Raw genomic sequence first — 15,263 nt, forward strand, 5'->3', positions numbered from 1 at the left:
GCTTAAAACCAGAAGTGTCTAATTTTAAGTTTTACTCCATATTTGGAGAGCTAGAAATAGTTCAGACCAATGCCTGGTACCAGGTGCCAATTCAGTGGGTCGTCTTCAGAAGTTTTATTTTAAAAAAAGCTGCCTGGACCATTTTGCAAGAGACTCCCAGAAGGCTGAATCCCTGCCAAGCTAAGCTGTGCCCTCTTCTGACTTGAGACTTATTCAAAGCTGTGTAATTACTCTTCAAGACCTAAATATACCTCCTCAGAATAAACTGATGCAATCCTGCAGCAGCTTTTGTGGAAAGTGGAGTTTCAGAAGGAGCTTTCTGGGTCTTCCAACCCTGGAGCTGCTCATCTACCTCTGGCTCTGTGACCAGCCAGAAGAACAGTATTTTGCATCCTTTATCCACCATCCTACTCCTTGAAAGAAGATTTACCAGAAAAAGAGCAGCTGGGAGATGTTTCACCATAGCATTGTATGAATCCAAGAAATGGGAATGATGCACAGCAGAAACCCACCACTTCACCTACTTTTAGAGAAGCAGCAGTGAGCTTGGTGAAGCCTCCAAGGCCTCTTTGGGTTCAGATCTCACACACATCTCTGGAGACAGGTAGAAGAACACACAAGGAACAGATTTTAAAGAGGAGCTGTTTACCAAATGTGATTTTAGTGCCGTGGACAGAGCAGCACTGTTCCAGAAAGCCACAAAGCTCCCTATGAACACAAGCTGGCTAAAGCAAACACTTCTAGAAAAAGGCCACGTATATGACCCATGCTATCTTGGGCTCCCTCTCTCCCACATGAAAACCCAGCTAATGAAACACTAGAACAGAGATTAAAACTTCTATTTACAGACTGAGGGCTGAGTTGTGCCCAACTGGGTATCAAGCTTCCAACGCACCACCCGCTCAAACACTCTTGTTGAAGCATTTAGGAAAGCAGATGTTTCACCCTTACTTTATGGCAGTTGTCACATGTAAGACAGTGACAGTGTGTCATAAAAAGGCCACAGCCTTACTGGGAGGGCAATGACAACAAAAAATAGCTTTCTAATGCCAAATGTTTCAGTAGAGCGGTGTGTCTCAGTCTGATGTTTCGTGCACGGGAGCAGATGTTGGAAAACCTCAGGCTAAATGAGACAGTAGATAGATAAGCACACATATAGAGCTTCTTATTCAGATTTCCTCCTCCTCTCCTACACAAAGGGGAAGGGTAAGCCTTCCTAGTTCTGATGGCCAGTCCACATGCTCGCTGTCCCCCCTCCGAGATGTGGATCTGTGTCAGAGCCTTCAAGCAGAACTAATCCTCCTGCTCACTTGCTCTGCATCCTCCTCACCAGCTCACCGCTGCAGCACGAGCAGCAGCATCTCATCTGATAAGGCACAGGAAAGATAAAAACATTTTACAGAGGCCACAAAGCCAACTCCCAGCTCAGATTCTTTTAAGTGCAATAGGTTGAAGGGCAGCCCTTGAAGGTGCCCCGACACAGATCAGCAGTGAGTCCTTTGGGGAGGAAGGCAACATAACCTCAGCAATGCAGGTACGATCCCCTCAATCACATAGGGGGGATAAAGAAACAAAAAATCCAGTTATTCCAGCAGATTACACATGAAGGGCATTTTCTACAGCATTTCTTTACACAGCTTTGCTTTCAGCTGCAGAGACCAACCTAAGAACAGTCTCAACTATCCCCCAGCCCTCCCAAAGGCTGAATTAGAGTGGGATCACTGACACTCCCCTAGCTTGGCAAAGCCTGGAACAATCCTATGTCATGCTCTAGAGAAGACAGTTACTATTTTAACCAGGTTTTCTAGTGCAAAGCTGTAAGAGAAACCTTTGATAAGGGCAATGAAAATTCCCTGAGAAGTCTGTTTCAAAACAGACTTTCTAAGATGCCCAGGAACCAATATTCACACCCCAGCATTCATAGCACACCAAAATATATCCCATCCTACTAACACAGCAGGTCCTGCTACAAAAATAGGGCCTAACCACTGCCTGTGAAACACAGAAATTACAAATGTGGGTGAACCTATATATATAATAGAAAACAAGCCCTCATTTAGCCATTAGCTGGTTTAGATATATGATCCAAAATCTGCAGGTATCCCCAAATAATGGGCTTAGGACAGGGCACTTCACTGCAGCACATGTTATAAAATTTAAATGCAGCTCTGAGGCTTTGCCATCCAGATGCCTGGCAAGGAAAAGGAGAGAAATCCACAGTGAACAAGATGCACCGTGGGCAGACAGCACAGGAATGGGTCACATCAGGAAAAGCTTAGGGCTGTCATAATCCGTTTTATTTTGTTGTCAAGCTCATACACAGGCAGAAAAGCAGAAGCAAACACGATGCAACAACAAGTGCTGGGAAGCTCAGTGGAAATGTATCCCAAGAACAAGAGGTGACACATCATATTCCTTGGGGAACATCACACAGGATCATAAAACCCAGCTGGATACACAATGCGTGAAATCCAAGGCAGTCTAACCTGGAGGTGGAGAAACACTTTACAGCAAGTTTACATGGAGGGGTTTTGCCTTCCCTGAGCAGAGGCAGAGCAAGGGCTGCATGGAGCTCCCCACAATAAAGTTACTCTGTTGTGCCTGGGCTTACATCACTGAGCAGAACAACTGCCAGCCCCAGGAGCTGGACGTCTCCCCCTCTGCAAACAACCCCGTATTCTCCAGCTGACAAGTGCTGGTTGTTGTGCAGGAGACATGAGCAGTTATGATGGAAAAATGGCTCAGAGACAGATGATGCAGCCCGTGTCACTGAGAGAACTGAGCAAGCCTTTGTCATTTGAAACAAGTCTTATTTGGATGTTAAAGCGCTGCAAGTGTTTTAAACAAGGGTTCGGCAGTAAAGTCATCACATTTACCACCTGCTTCCAAAATTAACTTCTGAATTCCCAGCAAACCCATTCCAGTGGCCCATGATGGAGAGGGACACCTACCCACACCTCCCTCTTGGCATCAGCTTACAGCCATTTAATTCTTCATTTGCACTAGACCAGTCATATATAAGGGCTCTCTAAATGCCCAATGTGAACACCAGTGCCTTTATAATGAAGCATTCACATGACCCAGCAATTTTTGGAGGGGCCAAGACAAGCTCCAAAAACTTCTGGAAGGTTCACCGTGTTGTGTCTCACACCAGGAGATGGACACACATCCACTCCTGCTGTTCACTGGCAGTTGGGGAGGCGGGGGAAGAGTGAACAGGGAAGGAAGAGTAGAGGAAAGTCAGCTCAGAAAACCAGATTCCACTGATGCAGTTAACAGCACAGCCTGCATAATCCTTATTTGACTGTACATGAGACAAATACAGGGAAAAGGATTAATGGCAAATGCACAGGGAAGAAAAAAGCTAATGTAAGAAACCTCAGCCACAGCTGAGAAACCAAGGTAAGCAGCAGTCAAGCTTCACTGGGGGACAGGGGACAATGATGATGGCACCAAGTATGTCAAAGGCAGGTGAGGAAAGAATTGGAGCAAAAACAACCAGGCGAGCATGGAATAAAAAACAGGATTCACAGAATGATTTAGAAATCCTCCTTAGGAATAAGCTGGTATCTATCTAGCAGGCAAGGGATTGACTTTTTATGGCTTTAACCTCATTTCCAGAAGAAGCTTATTTCCGTAAAGCTTTTGAACTGTGTGCTACAGTTCCCTCCAAGGCAGCGATCAATCTTGATAAAGGTCCACCAGTACAAGCCAGGGAGTGATAACACCTCCTGGAAAACTGGGGTGGCAGTCAAGTCAATCACCAGTAGAAAACCCTCGAGCATCAGCATTCCTAGTTGTGTATTAACAGCTCTTTGAAAGTAATTCAGTTATGTCTGGACTCCAGTCACGTGCACCCAGACACATGTCTTTTATAAGTGACAGACATGAAATGCTGCACCTCATGCACAATGTTCCATAGGCAAGAGTTTTCCAGTGCAGTGCATCCCATGTACTCCAGATCACTGCACTGGGTAGCCACTCTCCAGTACATACAGGGCTGTTAAAACCTCTGGAGGTTATTCCAGAAAAAAAAAAAATCTCCAACCATTCCTTGTATTTAAATCTTAAAACTTTTAATCTCCTCCTAACATGAACTTTGTTAAAAATACTATGAGAAACAATGGAGGTTATTAAAAAATTGAGTTCAGCTGGTGACTGAGTGCTACGGCAGAAGTTGCATAAAGAAATAAAAATTGTGCCAAATGGAGACCAAAAAAAAGTCACAGAAAAATGACCCTTTAAATCTTAAGCTATAGAACAAGTTAGATGAGTTGAAGAAGGGTGGAGCAGGGAGAAGGCATGGGGAAATAATTCTAACACACTCAGCTGCAAAGCAGCAAGGGACAAGTACAAGGCACTGTGCAGATGGGACATGCCCAGCACAGCCACTGTGCTTTGGGGTATTTGTAATTTACAGTCAGTCATCTCAAAGCAAAGAAGAAAAGCTGGACATCAGGAAAGCGAGGCCAAGAAGGGAGTGTAACAGCAAATGCTGTGCAATACATCTCCTGTTACACACTGTGCTGAAGGCAGACCAACACGGAGCAGCACATATCCAAGGACTTCTTGCCACATCTACAGAGCACAAGCTCCTTTTGGTCTGAGGCCAGGGATGTGTGCCAGGAGCAAAAACATCACGAGCAAAGAACCACCAAACTCTTTGGTGTAAAGAATGGAATAACTGGATAGATGACTCAGTTACTAGGGCACAAGTCTGTAATAACGTACGTATTGAACGTTGAAAGACGCATTTGCTTTTTTTGAACTCTGATCATGCACTGAGTCACCACACCACCTCCTACTTCTATTGTTCTGATAGACTTCGTTGGGGCTGGGTTAGCCAAGAACGAGCCATGTGCCAGGCGGCCCAGCCCACCACCAGCGCTTTCCTCTCTTAAGCAAATTCACAAGGATTTCAGTTGCAGAAGAAGCAAGAGCAGGTCTGCACTGGATTCCCAGGCTTGAGTCTGCCCAGGTCAGCCACCAGCTACCACGCTGAGGTTGTTGTGTGCTGGAGCTGCCTTCTCCAGCCTGTCCCAAATGTGCTGTTCCTCTTGCTCCCTTGGCTGCTCTGTGCTGCAGAAGACTGGGCTACCTTGCAGTTCACACCCAGCACGCTCTGAAGAACTTGTCTAACTCTGGGCATAAACACCTTTCAGATCTAATGTTCCACAACTACAACAACCACTGAACAATCAAAAGCGCTCTGTGCATAAAACAGGCATGGGGACAACTTAGCTAAGGTACCGCTTATGAACTCTTACCTGCACCCCCAGCCAAGCCAGCTGCAGTCACAGGGGCACGAGCAAACCCCAAGCTGAGAGACCTCCACGCTCCTGGGGGGTGGAAGGGTGTTCAGGCTCATTACCAACTCAATTGCCCAGTAAAAACCACAAAAGTTAAAAGGGGGGGGGGGGGGAAAGTCCTGACTCTTCCAAGGGTTTGTTGGCCCTTTGGATAAAGCACAATTCAAATTTCCCCTGTGCTAACAGGTGTAGAATCAAAGTTTCATAAGGTCCCAAATGCTTCAGAAAACCTCTAAGGTTTGTTCTGTACAGATGCTTACAAGATTAAGGTAGAATAATCCACCACATTTCAGAGTCGGTAGATGTTTCTGTATCACACTGTAGCTTTTCTAGAAAGCCTTTTCATTTCTGGCAGACCACAGATGTAAAATGAAGACTCACTGATTATCCATTGCTGGTGTATTTATAAACTTTCTTCATCCCCTAAGTGTTAGCTGTCATTCTGAGAGATTCCAGATTTGCCTTTTGCTGACCAAATTTAAACTCCCAGTGAAGAAAGACAGCAACATAAACTCCACCAAGGAGAACTCCGATAATGTCCCCTCTACACAGGGCACAAGATGCGGCTACAACTCCCCTATACAAGAAAGCTGTGTTTCAAAACAAGGTGTTCTTATGGAAAAAAACCCCACCCTACCTTTCAAAATCAAAAGAAATCCACACATGCCCCCTCAGATGAGAAAAATCAAGACATGGGTCAGCTCAATACTTCAAAGCTTTGCTGGGGTAGTAAATCTGGCAAATGAAAACCCTGAAGGGAATCAACACAAGACTGGGAAAAACATTCCTAATGCAAGTGATGGAGAGAGACAAATCCTTTTGCCTCCAAGGCAGATTTATGGCACGTGAAGACATACTGATGCCAGAATAATTAAGCGACTTTTTTTTGCCAATATCATCCCTGTTTCAACCAGGAAGAGTTTGCCAGAGAAGCTGTACCGGAGAAGTCTTTATAGTGCAAATTAACCCGCACATGAAGCCAAGTTCATTTCTGGAATAATTTCATTAACACCGTGTGATGTAACATCACTGCAATTTGGCTCGAACACGCTGAAGAGCCCTCCAGTAAATAAGCTGCCTGAAGTCAACCCCGGTGCTAAAAGTAGGTTTAGTTACCCAAGAGGTAACACCCTACCGTGCTCAGACGTGTTTCCCTGTGAGTCACTTCTATACAGAACATGTTTACTCAAAACAAACACAAGAGTCCAGGAGAAAGCCCTTTATATGTTAACAGCAGCTTTTCCATTCCAGGATGAACACAGGTGCTTTACACGGTTCCTTTATAAAGGCACCATTCAGCAGTACAAACCAGGCCGATGGTTTTAAAGACAAGGTGCAAATACATTCTCCCTGGATGTCCCCTCCATCGATATCTATCGCTGTCGGGGTTTATCAGCAAAAAGGCCACTCAGCAGGAGAGGTTTGCAAATGAGAAGAGGCTGCTGAGCAAAGCTTGTGCCCCCTGACTCATCTCCGTACGGCTGGTGATGGGCTTGGACTTCTAAACTCCGCCCCTCCCAACAATCCCTTCCGTTCTGCCCCAACTCCAGAGTGTCAGAACTGCTGCCATGCCAGACTGACAGAGCCGGCAAGAGGGGAGAGAAAAGGTTTTGAGACAGAGCAGTTAGAGCTGCTTTTGCTCCTCTGGAGCCACAGCTGCGGAAAAACAATTCTCTAAGAGCGACCAATATCTCATGATGCAACTTGTCCTAATCAGAGAAATGTAATTTCATAAGTTACATCTTGGTTAAAAGCTGAATACGGGAGAGCTCTGCATTTTGCAGCAGCAGTCGGTGCTGGTTAAGCCCCTGGGAGATGTCAGCACAGGCTCCCACTGCCAGGAGCAGGTTTCTGTGGATCAGAGAGTCTTCACCTCCTCTGTGGCTGTCACCACAAGCTGTATTCAGCCATACTCCCTTGATTCTCCCCTGCTGAGAGCAAATGACACTGGAGTTGTGCTTGCATTACTTCTGGAAGGAAAACAACATGCAGGTTTGTTTTGACAGAACAGACATACTTACAGCAGGAAAAGGCATTGCTATAAAAATACATCAGAAATGGACCTTAAAGAGAACAGTAGCCAGAGTATGATCAGCTTACTCCCTGTACAGCACAAACAGAGTGTTCAACAGAGCAGAAAGACACCAAATGACAGAAACAGTTGTAGGAAATACACTCCCCCTCCACAGCACAGAGTTTCCCTTGCAGCAGGAGCACTGCAGGCTGCTGAAGGTACAAAATGAGCAGCGCTGCACTTGAAAGGAATTCAACATTTATGCAGATGCCTGGTGTTACCAGAACAGGCCACTGACAGAAGCCAGGAAAAGAGCTTTCCAACAGAGGGGTTACTGCATAATTAATCTGTAAGAGAGGCAAGCAGACTACCTCTGCAGAGCCCTTATTGCTTAGCCTGGAAACAGGACGCTGCACTAGCTGGGTCTGACTGGTACAGCAAGTCTTTGTCAAGTGGGAATGGTATTGCTCCGTTCCAGGGCAATGGAGCGTTAACAGCTCTGGAAAAACTGCTGAATTATAAATATCCTAGATGCCTCCCTCATATTCTTGTGATATGGAGGCACGGGGAAGATGGGAAGAACAGGAACTAGCAGGAGAAAAAAGCATGATGAAAACACAACCAAGCTGAAAACCCTCTCCCCAACCTGGACAGATGCAAACAAAAATCCACTGAACATCACTATACCACACCCAACCTCACCTTTGCTGTTACAAAGCACAGATAAAGCCTCAAAGAGTCTGATAGAAGGCTGGGGAAAAAAAAAAAAAAAAAGAACTAATTCTCTATGTCTGAGTTTTTCCAGACAACCCTTTCCCTCCTCCTCTCTTGGTCATTTGTGTTTTTAATTCAATGAGCAATATTACCTCTTAAAGAGTGGAAACAGAAGTGACTGGACAGAGAACAAGACGGTTGGAAAACTATGTCAGGGCTCACCCTGGCCTCCCTGTTTTGTACTCCTCACACTCACAACTTGCATTTCAGGAGGAATGGAAGCTCCACTGGCAGGTAGGAGCACAGGAAGGCGTGTGCTGACCAGTCCTTCATGTGGCAGCTGGCTGAGGGAGCCTCTGTTGATCATTAACCCAATACCCATTAGTGAAACACCTTGCCACAGTCATTTCATACAAAGTTTTATTCTGGAAGCAAAATGGAGGTATGTGACTACCTCAAATTGAAACCCTAAGGCCACATCTCTTTCAAAGGGTTTTCTATTACAGGTTCCTTGAGCTTTTTCCATTGCAAAGCCAGACTGGATAACAGTGCTTGGCAATTTCTGAAAGGCATGGAAAAGACCTGGTATGCTGAATGGCAAGAGATGGAACCTGCATCACTGAGGCAAACATGTAGCTCTAGGATGCTCCAAAAGAAAGTTTTCTAGCTTTAGTTGCTTACTTCAGAGAGCACATTTCATGCTAGTTACCAACCACATGCAGGGGTGATGGTTTTGCAGGTCTCTAAAGCTGCATTACTAATTAGTGCTGCAGCTTTCTAGCCCTTCCAGGACAGTAAATCCACACACTCTCTCCCTTCCTCCCTCTCAGTGCTTTCAGGGTTCATTTCTTATTTAAAATACAGCATACAGCTGTAAAAGTATTTTTAGCTTCAGTTCCATCTACTACAACATGGGACCTCTTTCAAGGCCTTCTCTCACCAATGAAGCAGGATAAATCCAGCCAAAGGAAAGGCATAATCCTGCTTTCTTGCCAGCTCAGCTACTTTCCATCCGCAGGGAGTGCAGCCACTATCTTGCTGTATATGCTGCTGGTAATCTGGAGCATCCTGTCTCTTCCACACTTGCCTCCTCCCAATCCTTTAGTCTCCATGTGCTTCCTCCACATTTTCCTCCTCATCCCCACAACTCCATCCCATTTCCTCATCTTGGCCCTTACCAGCTGAGCTACACGGGTCGAGACCCGCACGTGAGAACGACGTCCACGACGATCAGCGATTTCGAATCCCGCACAACAATCGCCTTTCTTGCTCATCAGATTAAAAAATACGCCAAACAAGAAGGCTGTTCATGCAGCGAACACAGGCACAACTGTTTGTCCAGTGGGAAGTGCTTTTCAAACCCAGGCACTAAAATGAGATGCCGAGTCCCACTGTATGGTACCAGAGGGATCGTGATGCCAAGTCTGGAGTTACGACAGCGAAGTGCATCGTGTCTCCCAGCAAGTGCACTTGGCATAATATGAATAAACTCCAAGGAGGAAAAAAAAAAAAAAAAAAAAAAAAAAAAAGAGTCTCTAACCCTGCAGGGCAAGCAGCTGGTACTGGGGTAGGTTAACAAATCCTGAAATAACACCTGAAATAGTCACCTTTGCAGCACAGATTACTGATATAAAGTCACAGGATGCTACAGAAGAAACAGGTAGATCCAGATGTTGGTCCAGGGTACTCCTAAAGGCTTCTAGTTTATTCTACAACAACCCACAGCTATGAAATAATTCCAGATCCATTTCAGAGCAGGCTGCAAGCGCAGAGCTGGCAGCCCACAGAGGATGCAGAACATATCCTGTTTGAAAAAGGGAGGTCACACACAGAGCCACATCCGCCCGTCCTCTCACGGATGAGACCCCACAGAGCCACACGCTCAGGTGGATGCTGTGAGGCCTCACCATCCCATCCTGTGAGCTTACACACTTGCCCTGAAGTGAGGGAGGTTTCTGATCTGAGGGACACGCTGGGCTCTTTCTTGAAACACTACCAGATGTAGCTTCCTGCAATAAAATAATAAGGAGAAATAAATCTTTACCTGCCTCATTCATCTAGAAACTGGTACCAGAGCAACTTGCCACGGGCAACTTATGGCCTATTAAAATACCAACTGCTGTGCAGCGAGACCACAGGCTCCCGAAGGCACGCATGAATTCCTCAGAAATTCAGCTACAAAGCTAGAGTCAACACTGATGGCAGCTCAAGAGCACAAAGAATAAACAGACTGGAAGCCATTTAGGTTTTTCCCTGTACTTCAGAAATAAATACATGTCTTAAAGGAGGCAACCCTCCTCCACCTCCCTTCGTCCTCAGCCAGAGCTGATGGTACTGTCACCCTGCAAATCAAGGTGGTCAAATCTCCAAGTAGAACATTAATTTTCAATGAGTAATTTTTTGAGCCAAGGGCTGCCTAAGTCACACAGATAAGGCTGTTGCTAAGAGTCAGCTGTCAAAGCAATGCCAGCTCAGAACCGGCGAGGAGGGGGAAGTTTGAAAGCCGGCTGTATCCAAACGTATTTACTGATGCTGTACACACAGCAGATCGGTTACAGGGCTTTAGATTACAGCTTCTGCTCAACAGAGCAGCCCCTGCCTGAGCCACAGCAGGCAGGCCAGAGTCAGACCATGAACAGCGACTGTTCTTTACTCAACAGGATACAGCCCCCGTGGCAGGAAGGTTTTGACATAATTCTGCCAGTCTTGTGACAGGACCCAATGTGGTGACAGGAAGAGGCAAGTCTGGCACAAAGCAAGTCATCCCATCCTGGTTGGTGCAGGTGTAGCTGCCAGAGCCCAGGAAAGGTGACAGAAGTGCTCTGCAAACTCAAAGAGAAGCTTAACACGGTTTGTGCCTGGTTTGTGTGGTGCTCTATCAGTTCTGCAATTATTCCAACACTCTCAACCTGCCAGAGGTTAAACTTCATCCACTGCTTCTGCTCTCACAACTTGCACCTACATTTTAGCTACATTGCTGGAATGAACCTCTTTTTCTCATCTTTGCTGTCTCCTTTCTCTGTATTTGTTTCAGAATGCAAGGCAGCACAGGTACTATAATATTACCTTGAAATAGGTTATGTTTGATTGCAAATCACTTCTAGAGGCTGTGTTCAAATCCCATCTCCATTAACACTCTCAGCCTGTTCCTGAGGCTCTGCCAGGAAGGAAGGATGTCAGTGTGTGAAACAGCTCTGGAATTTTGATCTGTGTATTAGGAATATTTGTACACATAGGGAAGGTCTACATTTTCATACGTGTCTGCAACAAAAGTACTTTTAAAATGTGTTGTCACACCACACTTCCTAGCAGAGGATAGAGCCAAACACACATTGTCCTAAAATATGGAACTGGGAGAATGGTTTAAAGCCACAACCAAGCTCTTTTCTCTACTAAACCACGGCAATTGCACTGGAGTCAAGAGGTAGAACTCAGCCAGCGATCTCCTCCTTTCACTACAGTTTTCTTCCCTCTTGGGGACTCCAGAAGAAACTATTTAGTTACCTAACCTTGTTTTAAGGCAAACAGTGGTGAAGATTCATGTCTCAATGGGGCTCAATCAGTCCTTCAGTCTCCGATTAAACAAACAGTTAACAATTTTCCAGTCTGAAAAAGCCAAACATGGTGAACCTAATTATCTGAAGGATCCTGTAACATCAGGCACAATGACTATTTATGTGAAGACAGGGAAGAAACTGATTTAACTCTCACCACCAAGAGCTGCACTCTGGAGGTTGCATGACTTGCACCTCTCTTCACAAAGGTTTCTGAATCACCAAGCCCTGTGTTAGCAGGGTAATGCTTCTCCCTTTTATTTATGTCCTACAGAAATGAAAAAGTTGTTTAGATCACGAAGGTATAACAATGCTTTGCATCCCACCAGCTGCCAAAAGCAAGTAGCTTCAGGTCATTTGTGCCTACATAAGGATGGCAGAGCCACACTCACACAAAAGCTGACCTCAGTCCACAGGGAGCTGTCAGTGTGGTGCCTTCCCAAATACCAGTATTTCCTTTGGCTTTCTGGATGCAGCTTTATACCCCCCAAAAACAAATAAAGTTTGCAGTGCAGGAAGTGGCCTTTCATACTGACTCAAAAAATTGCAAGGCTAAGAACATTCTGGGTTCAGGCTGCAGCACTGACATACTTGGGAGGTCAGACCACCCCAACAGGGTCAGCTCTTCCCAGATCAAGCCTGCATGGAATCAGGGCTGGGTTGCAGGAGACAAGCCACATTCCTTAGTTAAAACTGCTGCAGGAGTGGCAGGATCACAAATTCAAGCTGAAATGCTGCATTTGCTTGGAAAAGCAGTGTCCCAAACGAAATACAGTCTGAGGTGCGTTCAGAAGACAATAAGGAAGGTGGGAAATACCCTCAAAGTTGCTCAGCTCATGCAAAACAGTCTTTCCCCTGGAGTCAGACAGGGGATTTCAGAGCACAATCCCTTCCTTCAAATCCAGAAATACCAGAGTGAAAACTGTTGGCAGGCTAACAGAACAATGTAGGATGTAGTGTCAGGAGTCTGTGGATAACACCTGGCTTTCCACTTCCTCCACATTGTGCACCGGCAACGCTCGCTGCCAACACGCAGCCAGAGATCACTCAGCGCCGAGCACAGAGCATCTGGCTGTCACTCAGCAGGCACTGACACTGCAAGCACAGAGCGGGGAATTTAATCAAGTCTTCCTCTTCCAGGATACCCAAAGATGTACGTGTGTGCCCTACATCAGCCTGCAGCTTTAGGGCTCTCATCTGGACATCCAGGCTCCTGCCTGTGCCGATCCACGGATTGGAAGCCTCCCGATGAGCTTGTCGCATCACCTCTCTAGGAACAAAGCTGCACAACCCCCCAAAAAGCTTCAAACTGGTACAAAATGCAGCCGCCCATCTGCTTCACAAAAACGGTTGCCATGAACACATCCCTCCTGCTCTGTGCCTGCTATTTTTAAAGGTACTTGGGAGGCAACTGAATTCACTGGCGGTTGTGCTATTTAAGTATCTGGACTAATAATATTCAAGGAATATATTGGCACTTCTCTGTGGGGAAATACAGCACCTGCCTGGCCTACACCTGGCTCAGATGCACTTTCAGAAGCCCAGTTTCTCTAATCCAACAGCAAGGTGATAAACCCACAAACAATAGATGCTTTCTTGTGCAGAGCACTGTAAAGTGAAACCTGGGAGTTTTATCCTCAGAAGTGCCACCACAGGGTAGGGAGAGTTTACAAAGGGAGGGGAAAGGACAAGCAAAAGGATATTTACAGCTGTAACTTTAGTCACTTAACCACATGATTTAAAGCAAGGCCTGAGAACAGGAAGCACGGAAAAAGGGTACCTGCTTGCAGGAAAGTAACCAAAAAACTGAAACCAGAAAACCCAAGGGAGGCAGATCCTCAAAGCTGAATGTGCTGAAAAGACCTGGACCTTTTCCAGGGAGCTTTGAATTCCTACGAGTGTTTAGTCTTAATGCATTTCAGACAGGTTCCCCTTCAGCCAGGCTGGGCAAGAGGGGGTGTGAGCAGCCTGGGAAGGGGGTCCCAGCCCAGGGTGTGCCCCACCAGACCCACAGCACCAGGCAGTGCCAGGTACGTGCAACCCAGGCTGAACTGGACTTGGGACCATGACGGGCTGATGGGAGCCAGCAGTACAATCTGCTGCTTCTGCCCTCTGAGCAGGTCAAATGAACCCAGTGCCACCTGGCAACTCCCTGGATATATCACATTCCCACCTCCCGCCCCAGACAAGCACGAGGTGCCAGGTAAGTTTGCTGTAAATAACGTGAAAAATCCGTCTCTGGAGGTTCTTATTTTCTCAGACAACACTTCTCATTCCACACCACAGCTAGAAAAAAACCCAACTTAGTGTGTCCTATGAAGAGTTCATATACCTGCTTCTCCCCTCTGTTTACAGACTCCAGGTGACGTGGGACACCTTGTTCAGATCAGTTCTCTGAAAACTCATGGTCAGGAAGAGCTCCATCACAGCCACAAACCTCTGATTGCCACAGACCACAGAAGCAGCCCAAATCAATTGCAGAGTAAACACCAGATTTTGTACATAAGCAGCTCACAAGAGATGACCTCCCAGACATCACAGCCTCAAACACGATCGGGTTTGGAAGTGGTCGATTTCAGGGACAAGAAACAGACCCTAAATAATGTACAGATTTCTAACATGATATAGACACAGCATCCCCTTCCCTTTAATCTTTCCCTGGATCCAAAGAGTATCAAAAAATGTGATGGAAATGACTAGAGGAGCACAGAGCAGAGCCCAAAGCATGATCTAGGAGCCTCTCCACATGGTAACGGTTCTCCTCACCATTCCTGGAAATTCATCCCTCCTGAAGTTCCTCTAACTGCAACAGGGAAAATATTTGGAAGAGGTCAAATGACTCAGTGCCACTGAGAGCCGTAACTTTTCAAGCAGGAACAGGTTTCCATGTGCTTTCAGTTAAGAGCCCAGACAGGTTGGGGGAAAGGCAGCAGACCCCCCCAGCCCACTTCCCCTTCGCTCGTTTTGAAGCAATCAAGCCCAGGGAGAGCAGTTTATGTGTTTGGTTTGAATTACAGATGATTTTGCTGCTGGAACACATCTGCAACGCGCTCTGCTGAGTGAACTGCTGAACCCCAGCCAGCTCAGAAAACAACCCACACGGCTGGCAGCACCAGCAAACCCTAGTGACGGCGCCCAGAAGCCACTTTCAGGGACAAGAGGGAGAGGGAGATGGGCATTTCTCAGCACAGGCTGTTCCTGCGACACCCTCCAGTGCAACTCAGTTTATTAGGACTCCAGGAAGCAGAAGGGTTAATTTCTTTCCAAGTTCACATACTGTTTGAATTCCTTAGATAAGCTGCTTCCACCAAACCCAAGGACCTAGCCTCAGGGGAGAAACACTGTGAGGAAAAGCTCTTTTGATAGATTTTCTTCAAAAGAGAAATTAATTCAAAGTCCATTTTTGGAGGTGCTCCACGCCCACGGTTTCTACAGAACTTCAGATGAGGTTGCATCGCGCCTCTGGAAAAAAAACCAAGCTTTGAGCAATGCCCTACCACGTCTGTTTTATGCTTGCCCAATAAAATCTCTCCTGAAACGAGAAAGCTCAGCACGCAGCACCACAAAGAGGAAAACCAGCCCAAACCAGGCTTTAGCCTTGGGATAAAGCAGTTAACAGCCAGCACAAACTAATCCTGTACCTTTAAAACTGAGCAGTCACTCAGGAAAGCA

General features: G+C 46.2%; 1 protein-coding gene across 1 annotated transcript in view; it reads right to left on the reverse strand.

The window, feature by feature from the left end:
• Window positions 1–15,263, reverse strand: part of FAM102A (family with sequence similarity 102 member A) — a 38,172-nt gene that overhangs the window by 19,984 nt on the left and 2,925 nt on the right. The gene's annotated exons all lie outside the window — the stretch shown is intronic.

This window comes from Empidonax traillii, unplaced genomic scaffold (genome assembly GCF_003031625.1).
Source record: "Empidonax traillii isolate 1590-97213 ecotype Southwest subspecies unplaced genomic scaffold, ASM303162v1 scaffold34:size3740991, whole genome shotgun sequence".
In the NCBI taxonomy this organism is placed as follows: domain Eukaryota; kingdom Metazoa; phylum Chordata; class Aves; order Passeriformes; family Tyrannidae; genus Empidonax; species Empidonax traillii.